Here is a 20,075-nt window from a genome sequence, read left to right on the forward strand (position 1 = left end):
CTCCAGACAATTCAAACACATGCTCACAATTACTATTTCCCACTGGCTTATTTCTCCAACTAATCACAAAATGTTGTCTATACCCTAAACTAAGAAATATACTACATGAGATTGCATACAAGAGTGGAATGTGATGATAGGAAACCTGTCCTTATGCAGTAGATGGCATATGTGCACAAGCATAGCAGTCGTTAACATCAATACCTTTAGTGTATTCTTGAATTAGTGTAGAGTAAACATTCATTGAGTAATATTTTATTCATTTAGCCTTCTAATGATGCTTGCAATTCAACTTCAACTATAGTTGGCCTACAAGTAGCATTTATACATTTTACTATAGGTTTCTCTGTATTAGCTGTAAAGTGTGTAACTAAGACTATTGCTACTCCTACCAAACTATGAGTGTAAGTATAGTCCCTAAACATATCTTATACCTAATTCTATTGGCAAACCACATGTTTCTCTGCAATCAGATATACTGCCAATAAATAGTTATCCTTACTTTTCAGCTGCTCATTGGACCTTAGTACTGTTCTTATCTTATTTTACAATCAAACATTGTATTGGTCTTTTTATTTCATAACTTCTGATTCTTTAGTTCCTCCAGCTTTCAAATTTACAGATCAATAGTTCTTTAAAATCAAAGGCTTTATAGAGGTCCTGGCAGTTCTTTGCTGCAATCAAGCAAGTCAGAAATAGGAACATTCAAACCTTGGCTGCATAATATGTCAATTCACATGATGAATATCTTCAATAAGGTATTCTAGATCTTTTTGATCTCCTCAGTGTGTTTTGTTCTTCTTCTGTGTCACTTATACCACTTGACTCTGCTTCTTCTCTGGTTGTAAGTGGTATTGAATCAGCTGACATGCTCAATCTTAATTTCATTTTATTGTAAGCTTTTGGACATCTTTTGTTATGTGGATTGCTTCTTATCTTTATTCCAGAACTTGTTCCATCTCCTGCATCATCAAGATTCTCTGCTTGTTCTAGAACTGTTTCTGAAGTCACTTCATAAGAATGTATTACCAGTTATTCTCCAGTGCCACTCTGTAAGATGTCCGGCAGTTGGACCGCTTAGTCTGCCAGAGATTCTTCACCCCTTACTGCTACTTGCTGTCTCTGATCACTGCCTTTTCTCTCTTGAATCTGTTCTCGTACAATGTGCAGTGTTACATACACCAGTGTTCTAGATTCTGGTTCATAAATCACTGTTTCTTCATACAGATCTCTTGTTTTCTGGGTATGTGAAGTGTGTACTCGGTTTGGGATTCTGGCACATTTAACTGCTGTATTACTGATCAGTAGTACTTGATGGGGGCCTGACTGTAAACACGGCTTTCTCATATGCTTCTTGATTAAGACCTAGTCACCAGGACTAAGATTATGGCACTGCTCCTAATTTGGACATGCAGTAACATCTTCAACCTGCCAAGAGACAGAACATACCACATCAGCCAATCCCTTTCAATAATCGAGTCCCATGTGATCTGTAATATTTACAAGTGCATTTGCTGTAACTGCAGGTCATCTCATTGCTCTGCCCATAAGGATCTCATGGGGTGATAACCCAGTTTTCCTGTCAGGTGTACTTCATTGACTCATCAACACTAGAAACAAAGCATCAGGCCATTTCAGAGAAGTGGAAGCGCAGACTTTTGCCAATCTTCATTTAATTGCCCCGTTAAGTTGTTCCACAAAGCCTGAAGCTTCTGGACAATAACTGCAATGGAGCTTATTTTTGAATGGCAATGCTGAACACCACATTTTTATAATGTCGCTGTTAAAGTGATAACCTCGATCTGACTTTGGAGAGACATGCATGCCATACTTAGATACTAACTATCTCAACAGTAACTTTGCTACAGTGAGACTGTCATTTTTTCTGGTCGGATAAGCTTTCACCGATCTGGAGAAGAAGCAGACAATCATTAGGACATATCTCAATCCATTGGAAATGGGTATTTTGATGAAGTCCATCTTCATACTGTTGAAAGGACCTCCTAATCTTCCTACATGACTCAATGTAACATGTGTATGTTTACCTACATTTATTTGTTGACATGTCACACCTCAATGACACAATTCTTCTGCTTGGGCTCTGAATATGGGGTCAAGCCAGAGCTGTTTAAAAGTTTGGATCATTGTATCTCTACCTAGGTGAGTTGAGTCATGGAACTATCTTGTTACTGGAGATAACAAACTATCTGGCTATACTGGTCTACCTTCCACCTAAACACAAACATTGTATCTGTCTAGCCAACATCATGCTCTGATCCAACCCTGTTTCTCTGTCTCTGGTTCATTTTTATGCATTTGTCTCAATTCATCCGAATCGTCAGCTACTCTCAACATCATGGAAAAGACATTTTCTACTGGATTTTCATTGGTAAATGATCAGTTAAATGTGCAGGCCGCAATTACACAATAGTGTGCCATTTCATCAGCATTACTGTTGCCAACTGTGACATAACTACTTTCACTCCTGTGTGCTGCACATTTCACAACAGCAATTTCAGTTGGGAGTTGTAGAGCTTCCAATGGTTCCCTATCTTGTTTCCTATTTCTAACGGGCAAACCAAATGAGGTCATAAAACTCCATTGAGAGCACAATTGCCCAAAGTCATGGACAACACCATCCATACTGACTTTCTGTAAATATAGTCACTCTTATTTGTGCTGTCAAGCTTCAAGCTCTGGTAATTAGTTCTGCAACTTGCTCTGAAGAAATTCCTTGAAGCCATGAACCTTTTATTATTTCTTGAAATGTGCAGACTGCATGAGCTGCTCCCAAAGAACCTTCATTTGATCTTAAAAATGAGCCATTCACAAACAGGATATAATCTGGACTTATTAAAGGCTCATCTTTTATGTCTGGTTTGAGTTTGGTGCATAAGTCTATGCCATCAAGACAATCATGTTTGAAATAATCAAATTCTTCTCCCTTAGGGATGGGTAACAATGTGCTTGGATTCTGTACTTGACATCTTCTTAGCACAACATTGCTCCCTGCCAGAATCTGCTGCTCTTATCAGGTTAGTCTCCAGTTAGGTGCTGTGTTTTAGTTCTTGTCAGTAATACCTCAACCGAGTGAGGGACCATGACTATTAAAGGATGTCCCATCACAATGTTTTCATACTTCTCGCAGCTTGAGATCACTGCAGCTACCAATTTGAGGCACTCAGGCAAAGTGGCGGCTATAGGATCAACAGTTACAGAGGAATATGAAACAGGCTTTTTGGCATCTCCATGAATTTGGGTTAGCACTCAGAGAGCACAGCCCTCCCTTTCACTACAAAACAGTATAAAATATTTTATATAATCCGGCATTCCCAGTGCTGGGATATGGCAGAGACTTTCTCTCAGCTTTAGAAATGCTTGCATGCATTTGTTGTCCCATGGAAGCAGATCTGATACATCTTTGTGCTTCAACTTCAGTAAAAGTTTTGCCACCAAGGAAAAGTTTAGTATACACTGCCTACAGTAGCCTCCCATTCCCCAAAACATCCAGACTTCTCTCTGTGTTTTAGGAGGACTCATTTTCATAAAAGCCTTGACTCTTTCTTTTGACATTTTGCTCATTCCTTTTTCAGTTACATGTCCCTAATATTGGACCTCTCCCTGTCAATGTTGCCATTTGTTTGGAGTTACTTTATGTCTATTTTCTGCCAAATGATTCAATAATGCAATGGTATCAACTTTGCAAGATTATTTTGTCCTTGATGCAATGAGTAAATCATCAATATATTGCACTAAGACTGAACTTCAGGGCAGACCTAATGCTCCGAGATTCTTTTTCAAGACCTGGTTAAAAATTGAGGTGCTCTCTGTGTACCTTTGTGAGACATGACACCATGCCAATATCTTTCTCTCATAATACGAAGGAGAACAAGTATTGAGTGTCTTTGTGTAATGGAATCGAAAATAAAGCCTGGCGGAGATCAATCACGTTAAACCACTCATCTGTACATTGAATTTGATATAGTATGGTGGCTGACTTCGGTACCACAGAACAACATGGGATTACAATTTACTACTCCCAATTATTTCTCTTGAAAACCCCTTGTCTAGAATACTATTGACCAGGGATATTATTCCCTCTATCACATCTGGTGTCCTGTGATAGGGTGGTGTTCTAGGGAAAACTGCATTTGGCTTCATGTTTATTCTGACTGATTCAACATCTTTGATTAATCCAATATTCTTTCCTGTGGAATTCTACACTCCTGGATTAACTTTTCCCAATTAAATTTACAGGTACATGTTTTATCATTACCATTGGGTAAATTCTTATGGTCTCTTCTTGGACAACTTTAAAATCTGCATCCTTATCATGAATTTGGAAATCAACTCCTTGCGGTGCACAATAAGTGATGCAATTTAACTTGCACAATAAATTGCTCCCAAATAGGACAATAGGACTTGAATCGCACACCACAAACTGATGCTTTTCCTCAAAGGAATTTATTTTACGGGTACTTCCTTTGAAATCAGGTTAGTAATCTGTCTGTTTGTTACTCCCACAACATGGATCTCTTTTCCCAAGAGGGGCAGATCTGGTACTTCCGCTGTTCTCATAATGTAACTGATAGCTTCTGTGGCAATCAAAAATGACCCTTGCTGGCCATTCGCCTCACCTTCCACAAATAGTCCATTCTGGTCTATCTCTAAGACTGTGCCAAGCATGTCATCTACCTCCCCTCTCATGCACCATCATTGTCATATACCAGAATCTAACATCTCAATGTTATCAAGCATGATAAACTGCTGGTCTGCATTTGGATTTAGAACCTGCATCACATTTTGATTCATTTTTGCCAACTGATTCTGATTTAATCTTGTGCTGTTTAGATTAGACTGTATCATAGATGCTTGTGGCATGGGTATCAAATGTGTTTGATTTTGTATTGGCACTTGCATTTGTTGCATAGGAATATTTGGCATTTGCATTGGATTCACGTCCTGCATCTGATTATTGACTGTTCTATCCACATTGAGCCTATACTTGCACTTCCAATGCTCCACCCTGATACACAGGTGACACAGTGTCATCTTCTTTAGCGTATCAACATCAAGACCTGTACTTGGATTAATCAGAGCACCTCTCCCTCTTCCTTGAGACAGCATCATTCCTCCCTGCACATCTTGCATTCCTGCTTGACAACCACCTGTTTGCAGTCCACTTACATCTTGAACTGCACCACCATTTCAAACACATGGCTGATTCTAAAAACTTTGTTGCTCAAATTTAGTCTGAGCCTATATAAACTTCTTCCTAATCTTACACTGTTTCATCTCTTGTGCATCACTGCAATATTGTACATACTTCAAAATCTCATCCAAAGAATTCATCTGCCAACAATTCACATTTTATTGAATGTTTTGAGAAATGTTTGTGTCTCAACCCTTTTGATACTCACACCAGTCAATTTCACCAGTTATTCAACCGCAATCTGAAACCGCTTCAGAAACTGCACCTTGCAACCGACTTCTGGGCACTTGCTCTTTATTTACATTTGGGCACTTTTTAATTATTGCAGCCTAATACCCTTACCATACTAACCTTACCTCTGCTACCAACGTTTTGGGAGCTCAGAGAATTCTAAATCTATAAACACTCCATAACTCTTAGACACCCATGAGAGGATCTTGGGAATAGTGTAAAAGAAGAAGCTGCAATTCTCAAAATCAATTAATTGAATCTATTTTTCAGAAGTCAATACTGATAGTTTTAGTTATAGTTTAAAGTTGTATTCATCATAAGTGTTAAATATCTTCTTTATTCGTCATATAAGGTTTACAGAACATTGCACAAACTGTGTCCCAAAATCTATCCCTTTTCTAATATTCTGAAACAGTTAGAATAAATCATTTTAGTCAGAAAATGTCAAAAGGAACAAGTTTTCTAGCAGCAGTCTAGTCAGTGAAGCTATCGGTACTCATACAGAATACTGTAACAGCTCTGATAGAGAATAGCCTAGGCAGTGAGTAAAGTTTGTCTGAGTCTTGCAGTCAAGAGCTCTCTGTGAGGAAGAGAATAATATTATAATTTCTCTCTTGCTCGTTCTCTGGGACACTTTCATAATACAAACACAAATAATACATTTTGGCATAGTTGTTTCTTTCGAAATATTAGACAGTCAATCATGTGTAAGAAAATCTGTGGGAGAGGAACAGGTTTTTTCAAAGATGGTAACTTCTAATAAAGACAGTCCTAACTGTAGGTGACATTTTATAAACATTTCTACATTGGTTGATACTTTGAATTATTCTCTCACATGTCTCACTTATGAAAGAAAAGAAACTAATGTAAATGTTATGCACTAATAGTTTATATTGTACTTATTCTCACATATCTCCATTCCAAAACCTATTCATCATAAAGAAGCAAGTTTCACATTTGCTTAACAAGTTTTGAGATTCCAATGCAGGTCAAGCAATGAAAAAGAATAATATGATGTAGCTTTCCTTGTTAGCATAGGAAGATTGTGTCATGCAAAGGCTATGCAAAAGTTATGATAGAAGAATTTCTTCTGAGTTAAAGCTTTGGAATTTGTCAATTTTAGCATTCTAGCAAGTTAGGTGACGATGGGTCATGCACAGTTTCTGAAGAATATTACATGTTGAAAATACAGCTTTTCGTTAGGCCTAGATTTCACTCATATGGGTCATTAATTAAATTGATTTTTTTAAATGTAATCTTTAGCAATACCATGCTTTTATGAATAATGAATTGAGAATTTCCATCAAATTTCCACTCCAATGCCAGTAGGTGAGTGGTTGAGGGATATTAAAATCTTCATGTGTTGAGTATATACACTGTGAGAGGACATTTGTATAGTAGAGAATAACAGGTTTAAGTGTGTGCTGTGTGTACAAACTTTCCAACATAATGCAACCAAAAGTAGAAGAGTGTTTTTAGCTTCGTATGGCCATGCTCCTATTAATTACAAATTGAGACTTCCCATCAAATTCATCCTCCTCTGATAGCGGGAGATTAGCTGAGTGGTATTAAATCTTGCATGTATTGTTTGGGTACTCTGTGACACAGCAAGAACGTATATACTTCTTAAAATAAGTATGAAGGAAACGTATGCATTTTTAAATGTGCCCAGGATGAGTTTAAAAATAGTGATTATCTGTACAACTCTGTGGATCCCCACAGATTCACTGAATGTTTCCTTACTACGTTTGAGCAATAGCAGTGATTTTTGTCAAAATGTATTTGATAATTACAGGCAATTCAGGGAAAGAAACTGTAGTGGAATTCAAGCAAGTCACAATACTCTGAATTCCACTAGGTGTCTAGTTTAAAGAAATGCCAGGGTTTGGCAGGATCCCCTGAGTGTCATCCAAGCCCATGCCCAAATACTACAGCTAAACAGATCACCAGAATTAGTGAAATCTTAGGGATTTGAGGGGCCCTGGGCAAGATATATTTTGTGACACCCTGTTTGAAACAACTTGTAATCTATAACCCCTTTTTGGTTCATTCAATCCCTCATGACACTAAACAATATGGAATTATAATTGTGAACCTTCAGTAACAGGAGTAGACAAAATCAGCAGTAATCTCAAGCAGGCTGGAGTCTGTCAGACAAATAATCACATTGGAAAACCTGAAAAAGCATTGATAAAGCCATTTCTTTTTGAGTTTGAATCAAGATCTTTTTATTTGTGACAACAATATTTTATGTGGAATTCAGAGTCTAACCAGCTTGTTACTCCCACTGTATGAAAAACATGCTAAGAATGACTTGTTAGGCAGTTAGTGGATTAGTACATACTATTAAAACTAGACATATGTATATAGTGCTTGGAACTGTAGCATTAAGAGTTGAATATGTGTAATGTATGTCCTATTCACAACTGATGTCCAAACGTGAAAATCAAAGCCCACTCTGAAGGTTTTCACCATTCCATTGGTCAAACAACTTTCTCCCAAATTCCCTTTCCCCAAATTCCCTTACCTTGACTAGTCCCTCTTTTCCTCTTTCCATATGTGTACTTCTCTGGCTAGAAAGTTAAACGTGACCCTCTGAATAAGAGTAATAGTATGGTGCATAATACAGGTGATGGACAGAGACATAAAAAGAACAGTAGAACACAAATCATGAAGTAGATGAAAAGGTGGTGGAGAGAGTGGTGATTTAGAAAGATATGTGAGGTGAGGAAAGAAGTAAAGCAAATAGAGAAAAGTATGGTGTGAAAAAGAAAGTATAAAGAGATGTATAAAGAGGAAGATGTGGGTAGAGAATGAGAGGGAGAGATATAGGTTAGGTTTTTGAGCGAGTATAGAGAAATAGAGCTAAGACAAAGGAAATGTAGAGAGAGACAGAGGAGTACAGTATTCCATCAGGTGTGGTAGAGTTAATTCATAAAAAGAAGTAAATAAGTAAAATAGAGAGGTAACAGTAGTGAGAGGTAGACACAGAGGTGAGGAGAAAACAAACAGATGTGAGGTAGAGGAACAAAATAGAAGAGATATAGAAAAATGGGCCAGGTAAGGAGTACTGGGGATAAGAGAAAGAAAGCAAGAGGAGTGATGCTAGAAAGAGGAATGAGGTGTAGAGCAAAAAGTTGAGAGACGTCAAATTGAGAAAAAGAGGTGAGGTTTATGTAGGGGTAGTGAATTGAGGGAGGAAGAGATGGTGAGGTAGAGAGATCTATAAAGAAAGAGACTGAGAGACATAGCTGAGGTGGAGGGGGCGAGCTGAAATGGAGGATGTCCAGAGAGACATATGTGTTTGTATGAGGGAGAGACAGAGAGAGAGAGAGAGGTGTTGATGATAGAGAAAAAAGAATGGAGGTAGAGAAACAGAGGTTGTCAGAAAAGAATACAATATTTGCAGAGATGAAAGAAAGGAGCCAGAGGAAGAACAAGTGAAAGAGAGATAAAGTGGTGAATGGTGAATTAATGGGTAGGTAGACTGAGAGATTAGGTAGTGAGACAGATTGCTGCAGTAGAGACAGGTGAGGTAGTCAGACAGATGTGAGGTACAGAGAGTAAGTAGATAAAGAGATGAGGAAGCTTGATAATGTAAAGAAAGGGCTGGGAGAAAGGTACAAAGAGGTAAGGTATTAGAAACAGCGAAAGATCATTGAGGTAGAGATGATATTGCATGAGAGAAAAGTAGATAAAAGAGAGATGCAGAGAGGACAAATGGAAAAAGAACATTGAGGTACAGATCGAGGGATGGGGTTGAGAGAGTTGCGGGAGAGAGAAGGGATATTCCTAACCCCACACCCAACTTCTTCATCATGGTGTAGAGATGTGGGCATGCTTTAGAGACATAGGATTTGCACATGAAGTGCCCCCTTCCAGTTCAAAATCGTATGCCTGGTCAAATTCTTAAGCATTCAACATGTTGTATATGTGCTGTACAGTGCAACCCACATGTATTGTGTGGAATGCTTTTTTACACAAACCCAGTATGGCTATTCTAGTATTGGGCTTAGCCTCAAAAACTATGGATGCATGCACTAATATGTCCATGTTACACCCAAGTATTGGCCCCACTCCCCATGGAAACTGGTGAAAGCTGGACCAAAGCAACACAAAATGCTGGGGAAAGCACACCCTTCCAGACCAAAACACATGTTGCCTGGGGGGTGGTGGTGAATACACTTGCAAGAGTTTATATCACTGTAAATCACTTTGCATGACTTTTCCAAAGCATAAACCCATAGTACATCTGGCCTACTGCTCTATTGAGCATACTTTGCCATCAAATTAGAAGAAAAAAAATGTTTTATGGCAAGAATTTCAATTATCCTTTTTCACTTTACCAGGGGCCACCTAAAAATTAGGGGTCCCAGGCAATTGCTCAATTTTCCTATAAATTAAATGTAAATATCCCAATCTATCCCTGAGGCAAAAACGATTATAGGCAACCTTAGGGGTAGATGTACAGCTTTATGTCAGACAGGCTGGCCCCAATTAGTTAATTTTCCATAAATATAAAAGTACCTGATTTCAAGTGGACATTCTGCCCTCAGATTGGATATAACTCTCGGGTCTGCCCCTGGACAGGTAGAAAAACTGCTGGGGTATTTGAGGAGTGGGGTAATGGGGCAATACTAGGGCAAACCAATAAAACTGCATTCTTTTTCAAATCCCTAGTGTCGAGCATGCTATCAACCCTTCCTGGGAAAGGATATTGTGGTAAACTAACTAATCTGCCCCTTACTTGAAGGGAGGGGGCAGAAAGGCTGTAGAGATCTTTTGGGGTAAGGGTACAAGCCAAAGACAGGGGGCACCTCAAATCACTTCTTTTTTCTTAATTCAATTTCCTTCTTGGGGTGGAGAGCTGATTGGGGAAACCCCCAATTGCCCTCCCCAGGGAGCAGAAAGACTGTACATATATATACAGTTTTGTGAGAAGAATGCTCCTTCCTCATTCATTCTCTGGTCACCAGTGCATGGTTACCTGCTTGGGGATCACCCTCCTATGGCAACCCACAAGCAAGGATTCATTAGGGAGAGGTACCATCGAGCACCAATCACAGGCTTCAGCTTCTTTCACTTTCAGTCTGTGTGATATGGTATGCTGCTCATTACACTGGCTGAAAAATAAACAATCCCAGGTTACAAGGGATGTTCTTACCCACAGCTTGAAATTTGTAAGCAAGCAGAAAATTATTCTGGGTCGAGGACCAGAAGGATTTTTCTGCCTGCAGTGGGAGGACGAAAGATAATCACATCTTCTGCACTAAGGAACTATAGTGGATGATACCAAGAATGTCCTCAATTTTCTCACTGTCGTCACTTTTTAAGTAACACCCTTAACCATTATTTTATCCCTCTCACTCCTCGAGGTGACACAGCCAGACCACTCACCTATGTACTGGCCGAGGCAGATTTTTGGCCAGGAGGGGTGAAATGCTCCTTTACAGGAGCATGCTTAGTGGTGGGTTTTGAATTTACACTTTCAAAGTAGCACAACTGAGTTCCTGTAAATGGTGGTGACTGCTGAATTGCACTGATCTTGTAGTTAAATTGGGAAATAAAATATGTTTTGAAATAACACTCATGAAATATCCAATATGTGAATCATGAGTCAAACAGGCCTGGCCCTTCTTGGGGATGTAAGTGGTTACATTTCATCAAGGAACCTTTGATAGAATAGTGAGAAGATTATGCATTTTTAGCACAGTTTTCATGAAAACTGGCCTAAGAGCCATATTCTTTGAAGGCAAGATAAATATCTAATGAGACCCATATATTTTTAAACAGATACAGGGTACTTCTTTACTTTCACTTTCCGCTGCCTATCTTTTACTCAACCTGCCCTTTCAGTAGATTGCAAGTCTTATTTAATATATTGGGCAAGACAGGACAATTAAAAGTCACACAATCTCAGGCAATAAACACATCTGTCAGGTTCATAGAGGAAGAGTAATATTTCAGGTCAAGTTTTCACATGGCAAACAGGTCACACCTATTTTATGGTGTAGAAAACAGTATTCGTAATAGATAAAGGAAAGTCTCCAGAGCGGTCATGAAATAATTGCCCCCTTACCATCTTTTCGCACTTGAGGGCCTTGTCCGTGAAGTATCTGCTCCTTGCATGGGCCTATGGATGTTTGTGCCCCAGTGTCTACCACTACGCAGCACTGTGTTGCACTTAGGTGAACTCCTCTCAATGTCGGTGGGGGCGCCTGGACCTTGATTGTGTAGATCAGACACTGTTTAGTCCGTATCAGGTACAGTTGCAGGTGCCACCTCTTTTCGTGCATACTGGTCTTGTCTGTGAAGTGTGTTGTTTCCTTCATAGGCATCTAAATATATAATGTGCTTCTGCTGAAGTGCTGGTGCATCCTTCCATACTCCCTGGTACCGCTTCCCCTTTAGACGGCACCCTGACCTATTCTGCAAGAACAGCTTCCCGAGAGGTGCTGAATCCATAGATCCTCGTTGGGCGACCTGGCAACTGTCCTTTTCCTGCATGCCAAGGACATCTCACTTTCAAGCCCAAACGCAGACCGCCATGTTATGCCTGAGCCGGTCTTCCACACGCCCCCATCTCACATTCGAGGTGATTTCTCACCTCCCTAGTAAAGCACCAGACTCCTAGGCATTAGGGAATGTGGCTGATTGTGGCCCTTCTGGGGGTCTCATGTCTTTTCTGCAGTGGGTCGGAGCAGAGGTATGGAGAAAGCATCCTATCTCAGTGCCATCCTCGCACTGGCCCGAGCAACGCAATAAAAGCATCTCAGCCAGGTTTATAAGCTTTAGAGCTACCACCTCTAAAAGCACTGTACAAGTTTTAAATGTGCACTTTAAAACAATTTAGATGCCACTCTGATACTGGAACCAGGACACCATCATGAGACTCGCCCTCACAGCCTGCAAAGGCCAGCAAAAGACTTGCATTCCAGCAATTTAGGTAAGTTTTTAAATGGCTGTGATGTTTTTTCTTTGCTGTTTACCCTAGGCAGTATTGCCATCTATACCAGAAAAAAACTACTATTTCTTTCCATATGCCGCTAATCCAGTGACAAGTTAGAACAGAATGATGTCCCCTATTATTTTTAGAGAGGAATCATCTGGCCTCCACGAGGCCAAAGAAGAAATTAAACGTATTGCTTTATTGTCTACAGAGTCAGTCTAGCATATGCTTACCAATGTGGCCTTAATCCATTGACAACAACAGACTCCGTATCTCAGTGAGTTGCACAGGAGGAGATCTTCTTTGGGGTTCTTTACTGTAGCGAGAGCTACCCACCCTTTGTAGTACTGTCACCAACTCCAGCAAACGCTTTTCAACTATTTGAGGCAGAGTCTGTTGAAATGGGGAATAGTTTAGACCAATAAAAGACCTCAAAATGTTCCCATATCTTTGTAATTCTTCATCTCGGTCAACAGAGGAAGCTGTCATTGTAGCTCATTTTCTTAGTCAATGGCTGCTGGCAAATACTCCTACTTTTATGCAGATGGTTGCTTCAAAATGTAGCCCTAATTATATGTCTATTCCCTGCCCTGGTTTTTCGTTTTGAGAATCTAGTCACCCTAAATTAACTGATAGCTCAAACAATGGTATGGAGAGTATAGACTACAAACACCTGGTTTCCGACTGAACGTAGAGACAAATTATCATAAATCTGATGTCATGTGTCATGAGCTGTCCTTCTTGAGGGCCGGGAGTAGAGAACATAGCAGGGCACAGCACTAAAAAACTCAATGCAATAAGCAATGCTGTCCAGGACAGGCTCAGCTTTTCACAGCATCAAAATGTTCAGCACAACTAGTAATGCTGGGCAGCATAGGCTCGGTTCTGTACACTAATGCACAGATGTCACAACAACAGAATTTCTTGCAACCTAGGTGACAGACCGTGCAGCTGCAGTTCAACCAGGCCCCAGCAATGGCTCTCTCCAGTGACGTCAATTCAAGCCCACCCTGTTTGATTCGCTCATGTGAACTCAGATGTGAATTCATCTGCTTTCACTGCACATGTGTGCAGGGTCTAATCACTTATTTACACCATGTAGGGTCTACCTTCTTTATAATATCTCTGGGAGACGACCCCAGCATCCCAGTGGGTTGGTGGCTCAGATTTCCATTTCAGCCCTGTTTGAAACACCATACAAAAAAATCAAACCTTCATAGGCGGTGATCTGGCCGGCGGCAGCAGGTCCCACAGGTGTAGCAGAGCCAGTGCTTAATTTGAGCCAGCAGTTGCTGATGGAGGCCACCAGCACTTATTTGGGGGAGACTACTACTTATTTTTCCTCAATAGATATTTATTAAGACCAGGAGAGGGAAATCAAACAAAGCTGAAAGACGGAGAAAGAGAAAATCATCACAGTGGGATTAAGTAGGAACATGCAGAAGTGAGCTAGATGGAGAGGTAGTGGCAGAAAGAGGACTGAAAAGGCATGACATGGATTTAAGACTACCAGCCTTGGTATTCAGAGTGCTAATATTCAATTGCATTAGCCATGGACGTCTGAGCAGAGGATCATGCCCAAAACTCATTCTTTTATTTTACAAATTAAGCACTGAGAGGAGCCCAGGGAAAGAAATGGACACCCACCCACTTTACTCTGATTAATTCCACACATTATTGGAAGGTCTCAGATCCACACCCTCTTCACATTTTTGGCTAAGATATGTTCCTGGGACCTTATTATGCAAGTGCCAGGGGGGTGCAATGGTCATGAATGCCCACTTTGTGTGCCCCCATGATACTTTGGTATTACATAAGGGGCCACAGACAATTGTGCAACCCTTTCTGTTAGATTGATAGCACTGGTGCACATGTAGTGCCAGTGATAGATTGACAGCCCTCGTTTGTATTGGGCGTAGACTCGTGCAAATGAGGGAATCTCTTTGCCTTTGCACCTGTGCCATAATATGAAAGTGGGCGCAAAAGCAAAGAAGCCTTCAGGAGGCACAGTGAAAGTGTGACACAAAAAGGTGGTGCACTGCCATTACAACCCCTGAGGGCAGCCCTTGGTGTTGTAATGGCAGTGCACCACCCATTGACCACTCAGTGACTGGGATTCCCAGTGTCTGGGATTCCCAGTGTCTGGGAGTCGCAATGTCTAAGGGGTCCACGGACCAAAGGAGTCCCATGGACACCAAGACATTATCTTGCAAGCAGATGCAGTCACTCACTTCACTTACTTGCAAGGGGATCTCTGTCCTCTCTCTAAAGTGCAGGCGGGTACCATCTGCACAGTAAAGCACGGGGTGGCTGATTAAAACAGTCCCTCCATATTTCGCTGAATGTGCTGCCCCACAGCCCCAGGTTCACGGCTACCCTGAGGGCTGCACATTTATTGTAATACTGAGCACTGTTATTTTTTGCGCCTGGTGCACCTTAAAAGTGTGCAGTGGCGCACAAATGAGCAGTTCGCGCTGCAATATAATACGGGCCCTGATGGCCATAATCAGCAGGTGCAGGGCTCTTGCTGTAGTGCACAGAAAGACAGGAATATACTTATCTGAGTTTGTTTCCTGGTATTCATGGACACTGTCTTCAACACTAGGCATTTCATTTACTGTAAAGTGTCTGCTCGCTGGAGCAAACACCGAAAACTACGAATGCGACATCAAATTCCGAATGTCTGGTCATTCAATGCTGCACAAACACGCTACTTCCTGGAAATGAAAAGAGACATATTAACATCCCTCTGTCCTTTCTGTTCTTCAAATGCGTAGGAGTCTAATGCAGCAGAATTCTACCGCATTAGCAAAGGACGTGGGCTGCGAGAAGCCATTTCAGCGGCGGCCTTTTCCCCCCTCTCCCTCACATGCACCTGCTAGCAGTAGCCATATGACCAATAAACTGATACTCAACTGACGAGAATCTGCCATCTGTAAAAGTATGGAAGTAGAAATGCAGGTCTCTGAGAGGTCTGTAAACGGAGAGCAAGATCAAAGCAAACAGCAGCCCGAAGCAAAGCAAACCTCTTACCTAATTACCCATAAACAGACCAAAATCAATTTGGGCTGAAACAAATGTTCTCAGAGCGATGCTTAATAACCATAATTGTAGCACCATTCATTCGGGAACATTTGCACCGAGTTTCCTGGAACAAGGCCTAGAAATCCTTTAGAGTTTCTAAGTAAACACTATCAAGTGGGGGATCTTCTTGGACATATGAGCTGCAGCCTTTCTTTTAACGATACATTTTTTCACTGTTTCTTTTTATCACCCTTTGATCCAGCATTGCTCCAATTAACTTAGGGCACTGGTGATTTTTTTTAGCTTGGAGTAACATGCTATATTATTTCACACTACAGAAAATACAAAATACACAAATAGGTGCATTCAGGAGTTGTTTGCTGACTGAGGGAATATGTATACATTTTAAGACAAGATGTGTCGCAGTGAGACCTTGAATATGAGTGCCCAGGTCTATAAGTTTCATCGAAACTTGTAAAATCTAACAGTGGAGTTTGAAATATATTGGACACACGTTCCAGGTTTTGCCAAACATGGGGCATAACGTGAATTTTTGTGTTTACCCCCTTAAAATCTGGTCATCGCAAAAATGTCTGAAGCATTTTTCCCTAGTAAACTTCGGCATGTTTGATTTCTCAAAATGTATCTTGGGTGTCTGACCTTCAGTACAACCACTAAACGCTGATAGGCATTTTATGGAGCTTTGTCGCAGGGCAGCAGAGCAAGTCACCTTGCTGTGCTGCCCTGTGTCAAAGTGAAAGGGCAGGAATATGTTGTATCTATAGCATACAGCTCATTCCTGTCCTTTACCTCTTCGCTGATGCACAATGGGCTGCTTAACGTCAATGCAGGCACCCTTGTACCATGGTTCAAGGGTGTATGCGTTGCATTGAGGATTGTTTTTATGCAGGAAGGGACATCTGCCTACATAAAAACAATCATCCAAGGCTTTTTCGTCTTTCTATATGTGCTGCGGAATGCAGCACATACAGAAAGAGGAAGAAATTAGGAGAAATAATAATATTTCTCATTGTTGCACCTCCTCTGGAGAGGAGTAAAGTTTTAGCACATCCCGAGGTTTACAATGTCTTGTAAATCTTGGAATGTGTCAAAATCCATGGATGTTTCATGCGAACACCCACCACAATGCGCATGCAGCGCCTCCCTTGCACAGCATAAGGCAACACAGCAATTAGAGCTGACTTGCCTTACTCCACATCTTTGAAGACATTCAAAGCCATGAAAAGTGGCTTTACGTGAACTCATAGATATGGTTTGCAAGGTTTGTGCCGTCGTTGCGTCACAATAGGTGACATGAAGGCAGCACAAGGGGCTCATAAATCTGTCCCAGAGTATAGTATACTTCACCTAAATAGTAATTGCGAACAGGCATTTGAGCAGTGACCTTAAATCTCCAGGACCCTCCTAATAGGGTCCTAAGAGCCATCAGCTATTTGGCCTATCATTTTCATGGAGTATCTTCCATCAGTCAGGGCTTGGTTTTAGTTTGAGCAGTGAAAAAATATTTCCTGAATTTTTGAGAAAGTACTGAATCCAGAAAAATGTCACCAGTGAAATGTGAGGATACTATTGTTGGGGACATTCCACCAATAGATTTGCTTCCTGGTTTAGCTCTTTCTCCAGAATTCGGGCAATTTTGTATTATCACTTAATTTTACGTCAGACTCCGACTCTCTAGCTGACAACTCATATCTTACCAACCATGCCTCAGAAGGAACAGATGCGTGGAAGGCCATTTTCCCTGCTCAAACTCCAACTACTCCACTAGCGGTGTGGCACAATATCCAACAGCTGATCCTCCTATCCAAAGGAAGGTCAACAGATGATGATGTGCTCAATAGCTAAATGCATTCAATTTTAATCTTTACTTGTTGTTCAAAACTCCACTAAACTATCACAATGGCACACCTGGACATTGCAAAAATTATTAGTACAACCTGGAGTCAGTTTAGTGCAAATAACATTTTTTAAATCACCATAGTTTTCTAAATGCACATATTCTGAGTAAGAAAACATGAACTGCTTTTAATCGTAATACTTCTCAGTGTTAAAAACTGGGGTGTTGCACAGATTTATTACAATTACATTTACTCTTACACTTTTAAGTAACTTTACTACCTTTGGCTATTCACCATTTCTGAATTTAAAGTTACTCAGAAGTGTAGATGTACATGTCTCCACCCCCTTAAATTGGGGGTGAATTGGTGAAAACATCAAATATGGCCATAAAGTTACTACTAGTAAAACCTTTTTGACCATATTTGACATCCGGCAGAGATCTCCGCCATCGGGCAGAGATCACTGCATGCTAAAGTATAGGTAAAAATGTAAAAAATAGACAAAATATTTTAATGGTAAATTTCAATGTTAATTTATTTTATATATGTATTGCAAATGTAGAATTATATAATAACATGTCACAGCATTAATACACATTTTAAAATTAAACATGTAGAATATTTCATTGACATAAAATTATTCTTCTGATGTTTAATTAGAAAAAGTCCCTAAAGTGAAATTGTGTTTGTGTATTTAAAATTATTGAAGTTATGTAGAGAATTATTAACAATATTTCAATTGTTTTAATAAATATTATTAAAACACATTTTTTTACATATAATAAAAGGTCAATAAAATATTTTATAACTAATTACTAATTATGTTTTATTTTAGACCATGTTCAATACTATACACAATGCATTTATATTTTCAAATAGTTAAAGTGATTTAATCTATTTTCAAATTTGTTTCTATGGACTTTCATTATATGTCTCTACCGCCATTATTTTCTAAGGAAGGGTGTTACAGTACCAGTGGTTCTACATGTATGTTTCTCTGAGCATGTGTAGATATCTGACTGTTTTGAATGCCTTCTGGCTGTAGTAACTATACAAGGGCAGCTTGTGAATAACAATGGACTTACACCTTTGTGGGTGGGTGCATGCTGTTCCCTAAAACCCACCCCAAAACACTCCTTACTCCTCTCTTAAACTTTCCCATTTAGTAGTAATTATTCCTCATTTACAAGCCACTTCCTCCTACTCATCCCACATTTACTACTAAACATTTTGAGATATTTCCACAGTTGTGCAGAAGGTTTCTGCACAGAAAAGATAGGAGAGGTGGAAGCATATACCTATGCATGTATATAATTTAGTATTGGTTAATATTGTAATACTACTAACTGCACTACAAAATGCAGTTTGTGAATAGGCTCTTGACACTCTACTGGTATATCGCCAATACCAGTGCACTAATGTAAGACACTCCCCAATAGCAGATCAGAATGCATAGCAGTCACAAATTAACAAATCACTAATTATAATTCAAAGAGAGGTGCAGATTTTTAATACCATTTTAACAGCAACTAGTGACATGACAGACAGAACATTGACCATCACAGGCTCAATACAGACCCAGGAAAACATGTAGGAGAGGGACTGAAAATCTACACATCCCAAAGTTGTGTCAGCGTGCAAACCTATACCTTTCTTTACCCTAGGGTGTGCTGATTTTGTCAAAGTGGGAGCAATATATTCCTGATACAAACTTTGGTGTTCCTCGATGGACCTGTCTCTCTCATGTACAGAAATTCAGTTGTGCCTTGTTATTCATTCACATTACAGGCTCCAAAAGGACTAACATGAATTCAATCAAAGTGCTAAATTCAAAAATACCGGAAATTGTGAATTCAGGAAAGTCCAGAAACAAAAGTGATTGAGGTTTGCTTTCTTAGAATGGGAAAGGGCTTCCCCATACATCATAAAATTGTACTCTTTTGTAGGATTTCAGACAAAAAGTTCATACATTCACTACATTAGTACATGGTGCTCATGCTCCTGACCAACAGAAATCAAGCAAAAAGAAACATTTGCAACAGAATATATTTGAGTCACATTGTCAGTCATATGAGGACACAATGGTCACATGGTATTGTTATTCAGTCTGAGTCAACTAAATGCAACCTTGAAAAATCACTTTTTGTTCAGAACATTGAACAAAGTTTTCCACATGCTCAGTAGACCCTAATAACGTTTATTCTAGCAGAGATTGAAACTGCAGTTAGTCACGTTGTGTAGTACATCACACCAAAGTCGGCCAACAGACACTAAGTTAGCCTGATTCACAAAAAGCACAGTTTTTGCAGTTATCAACATTGAAATCTGCAACCCTGCATCCTCAGTAGTCCAAAGGCATAATGGGAAGCCAAAGACTTAAGGAAGGAAACATTGGGCAAGGAAATCTTGGAGAACCTAGTTGATAGTACAAAGTTTATGAAAAATCATTATTAACAGTTCCTGGAGCCCAAATAAAGGTAACATGGCTCAACATTGTAAAAAGGCAAAATGTTGCAGGAGTTACACATCTTTCCTTCATTAAGTACGCAAATGATAGCAAGACCTGCACACCAGAATGAAGAAGAAACTCACAAGTCGAAGGAAAGAGGATAGTGGCATTGGAGGAGCCCTTCAACAGAGCCACACCTAATCCTACAAAGGAATTCATGTAATCAAAACTTCGACCTTATGCAGACATTATAGTGAGCACAATTAACACTTCTGCTCCACTAACATCCACAAGTGGTCAAAACCATCAACACATGTATATCCCATTGAAGCTACACCACCAAAGAGATAT

The sequence above is a fragment of the Pleurodeles waltl genome, chromosome 6 (genome assembly GCF_031143425.1).
Source record: "Pleurodeles waltl isolate 20211129_DDA chromosome 6, aPleWal1.hap1.20221129, whole genome shotgun sequence".
Classification (NCBI taxonomy): Eukaryota; Metazoa; Chordata; class Amphibia; order Caudata; family Salamandridae; genus Pleurodeles; species Pleurodeles waltl.